A 4544-nucleotide genomic window follows, 5' to 3' on the forward strand; every position below is an offset into this window, starting at 1 on the left:
AGCACGCCACAGTCTCTTAAAGACAGTGATGTTGGCCTACAGTTATTTTCAAGAGCGTGTATCGTGGTGGCCTTGGCCTCCCCTGGCCAACCCTTGGGAGCCATACTGCCATTGATAAAGAAAATAATGAGTAGTTTAATTTTTTTACTTCCTTTTTAATTGCTGCTCTTGTTCTTTGTAAAGCGTCTTTGAGAATCCTGAAAAGGTTTTTGTTGTTTTGTTTTTCATTCTTTTTTTTCTTGAATAATGAAAAGTGCTATATAAATCCATTTTATTAGTGTTATTATTATTAATTATTAACTGCAGCTCTACATTCAACTACACTTTGCACCTCAATGGATGGAGCTGCTCAGTCGTCAGTAACAGTGCGACTCTAACTGCTAAAGACATGTCATCATTCATAGATAGCCAACTTGCTAACATATTGGCAATGTGACATTAAGAAATTTGGGCTAAATCTCCCACCACCACCCTTTTTTCTGTTTTAGTTTAAATTACAAAGACACTTTTGATTTGATTTGATTTATTGACACAAGCAATACATAGAATTTAAAACAATAAAAACATACTGTATGTCTGCATTTGTCAGGGATAGAATGAAAAAGTCCAGGACTTATTTCCAGTGTTGTCCCTGTTATAACAGCAGTCCAAGTGGTGGCGTGCATCAGTAAAGTGCCTGACCGTCTGCATTAATCACAAGTTAATTAAGAGCAGTAGTAAATGAAACCACAATAGTGCAAAAAAGAGCAGTAACACTTATAAAGGTAGTAGTTTCCTAATTAAAAGCCTGTAAGTGTAACTATAAATCATTTATACATTCATGTGTGTAACCCTCAGAAATGTGCAGTCATGTAAATACCTGTATAACAAGTCACTCATTCACCATGACAGGGTGTTCTCGGGGCCCGTCGTTCAGAGAGGTCAGAGGTCACGTTCAGCATCCCCTGGAGATTTCAGTGTCTTGATCAAAAACATTTAAGCAGGATGAAAAGTTTGTTGCCAAATCGAGGAAAGGCAGATTGACTGATGACCTCACAGAGCTGCTGATATGAAGCTGTACTCCCATCTAGTGGTCACACGTGCGTATTACAGAGAGTGCGTGTCACTGACCAGGGTCCTGAAGTGTCTCTGCACATCACCTGCATATGTGATGAATGTAATATCCATGACAATAAATAGGCTACAGTATGTGGCCAAAAGTATGCGGACGGCACACTGGGATGTTTAAGATTCTTACAGATGTTAAGTTGAGGTGTTCACACACTCCTGGTCATATGATGGTCATATCATGAGGTCATTGTGGTTGTTGGTGCATTTGCAGTGTTTGTGCTGCAGGTGGCAGTGCTTGTTAATCTTGGCCCCGCTGCTCTTTCATCATGTTGAGACAATTTACAGCCACAAAATCACCTCTGAGACCAGCAGAGATAAAACATATGACTCAGACTAACATCGTCAGACATGTCTTATGTGCTAAATAATATCTGTCATATGCTGAATGTGTGTGAACATACGTGCTGTGTGTGTGTGTGTGTGTGTGTGTGTGTGTGTGTGTGTGTGTGAAGAGGTGGGTACGTGTGTGCATGTGCAAGTGCACTTCAAACACTGACTAGCCTCGCTGTCATGCTCGCCGAAGCCAAAGAGCAAGAAAGCTGCTGACCGTGTTGCTATGGCAACCTGTGCTGAAGCAGACACTCATCAGCTTGTGTATGTGTGTTTGTTTGTTTGTTTGTTTGTGTGTGTGTGTGTGTTTACCCATGTGTGTGGCAATGTGTGCTTGGAAGACTGCCAAGGCAGAGGAGAGAGGAGAGTGAAGAAAGTGTGTTAAGCCGATGCATCCTGCTCCTCGCACAGTGTGAGTGACGCAGACACTTTCAGCTTTGCACGATACTACTTCAGCAGTTAGGGCAGTAAATGCAGCTCAAACACTCTTCTTCCTGTGGTGGAGTGCTGAGTGGGTGTGCGGAGAGCTGTGGCCGGCTGCGAGTGGGAAGCTGAGAGATGCAGCCCTGTGGCCCACGCTGGGCGCTCTCCACTGGGAGGGACGGGCTCTAATGGCTGTCTGTATGGTTAGCACTCTGCTCTGGATAGGGGGAAGCACTTCAGAGAGTGTGTATGAGTGTGTGTGTGTGATTGCATGTGAGTTTGTACACTTGTCCACCCCATTACTCCCTCCACCTAATGCTACTTTTGCACACTTCACTTGCGAGGTGAAACACAAAGTAAATGTCAATAGTCTTAAGTGGCGTCCTTTCTCCTGTCATTATCCATCCATCCATCCATCCATCCATCCTGAGGCTGATATTCAAAGCTAAGCAGCTGTGTTGTGTCTGATTGGCTGACGGAGGTTTCCCTTCCTCGGTGTGAAAACACAGGTTCACATCTCGGAGCAGCAGAATGTGTCAGCTCTGTCAGGATCCAGCCCAGAAAAATATAGATTCAAAATATGTGCTGTTTAAGGACACGTGCACTCTCGGCCCCGACCTCATCCTTTCACAGTTCTCACTTTTCCTTCCTGTATTTATCCTCCTCTCAGCTTACACCCACCATCACATTTTCTCTCTCAGTGTTACACTCTTTTTGCCTCCATTTTCCTCTCGCTGTAACTGTACTGAATACAGTTATTGTTCCAGCTGCTACAACAGGGCTGGTATTGTTTTCCTCTTGTGAGTCTGTGTGTGTGTGTCATCATGACAAAATATGTTTGTGGACACACCTATTGTAGCGGGAACTTTGTCTGTCTCTATCTCTGTGGATGGATTTGGTCAACACGATACCGTCACATCCGTGAGACACAAAACTTCTAAAAATGAATGAATAATGAATGTAAATGAGATCAAAGTGAATACCTAGTTTAAAGATGCTTGTGGCCATAGCAAGTGTGCCAGACGTAGGGCCCCAGCCCACTTTTTAAGTCGCAGATCACTGTATGGTGTGCTGGAGTGATCCCACAGCAAGATGGTCTTTAGTTGTTTTCTAAATCTAATGGTGTGTTTCAAATCACATACTTCCCTTAGTACACTTCTGTGTAGTACACTGTGTGCACTACAGTGTGTACTCATTGGCGTAGTGTGCGAATTTCGACAGGGTAGTGTTGTCTCAAACCAAACACAGCCGTTGTGCACTCACCGGAAATGACAGCCACAAATTAGCTAGTTAGCAAACTAGCATTAGCATTGGCATTATTGTTTGCGGTACCAAATCATTACAGACTGCTAAATTAACCCAATAAACATACTGCTGGCTTATACCCGACAACAGTATGGTGGTGCTGAGTGCAAAAAACACATGTATTTATACAATGCAGTGACGTTCACGGTCGCACAGTCCTTGGCCGCTATTTCCAGTTTGAAAAGTGGTCCCTCCCCTTCTGCTATGTAGCCAAGATGGCGACCATTGAGGGCGAAAAGTGTCCATAGCCTCTTTGTAATTGTTTGATATCTCTTTGTAGTTTTGGTGTCTCTTTGTAGTTGTTTTGAGCTTCTTTGTAGTTGTTTTGAGTCTCTTTGTAGTTGTTTGGTGTCTCTTTGTAGTTGTTTTGAGTCTCTTTGAAGTTGTTTTGAGTCTCTTTGTAGTTGTTTTGTCTCTTTGTAGTTGAATTGTGTCCCTTTGTAGTTGTTTTGAGTCTCTTTGTAGCCATTTGGTGTCTCCTTGTGGTTGTTATGTATCTCTTAGTAGTTGTTTGGTGTCTCTTTGTAGTTGTTTTGAGTTTCTCTGAAGTTGTTTTGAGTCTCTTTGAAGTTGTTTTGTCTCTTTGTCATTGTTTGGTGTCTCTTTGTAGTTGTTTTGAGCTTCTTTATAGTTGTTTTGAGTCTCTTTGTCGTTGTTTGGTGTCTCTTTGTAGTTGTTTTGAGTTTCTCTGAAGTTGTTTTGTGTCCCTTTGTCGTAGTTTGGTGTCTCTTTGTAGTTGTTTTGAGTTTCTCTGAAGTTGTTTTGTGTCCCTTTGTAGTTGTTTTGAGTCTCTTTGTAGTTGTTTGGTGCCTCTTTGTAGTTGTTTGGTGTCTCTTTGTAGTTGTTTTGAGTCTCTTTGTCATTGTTTGGTGTCTCTTTGTAGTTGTTTTGAGTTTCTCTGAAGTTGTTTTGAGTCTCTTTGAAGTTGTTTTGTCTCTTTGTCATTGTTTGGTGTCTCTTTGTAGTTGTTTTGAGCCTCTTTATAGTTGTTTTGAGTCTCTTTGTCGTTGTTTGGTGTCTCTTTGTAGTTGTTTTGAGTTTCTCTGAAGTTGTTTTGTGTCCCTTTGTCGTAGTTTGGTGTCTCTTTGTAGTTGTTTTGAGTTTCTCTGAAGTTGTTTTGTGTCCCTTTGTAGTTGTTTTGAGTCTCTTTGTCGTTGTTTGGTGTCTCTTTGTAGTTGTTTGGTGCCTCTTTGTAGTTGTTTGGTGTCTCTTTGTAGTTGTTTTGAGTCTCTTTGTAGTTGTTTTGTGTCTCTTTGTAGTCATTTTGAGTCTCTTTGAAGTTGTTTTGTGTCCCTTTGTAGTTGTTTTGAGTCTCTTTGTCATTGTTTGGTGTCTCTGAAGTTGTTTTGTGTCCCTTTGTAGTTGTTTTGAGTCTC

This window comes from Epinephelus fuscoguttatus, linkage group LG17, assembly GCF_011397635.1.
Source record: "Epinephelus fuscoguttatus linkage group LG17, E.fuscoguttatus.final_Chr_v1".
NCBI lineage: Eukaryota > Metazoa > Chordata > Actinopteri > Perciformes > Serranidae > Epinephelus > Epinephelus fuscoguttatus.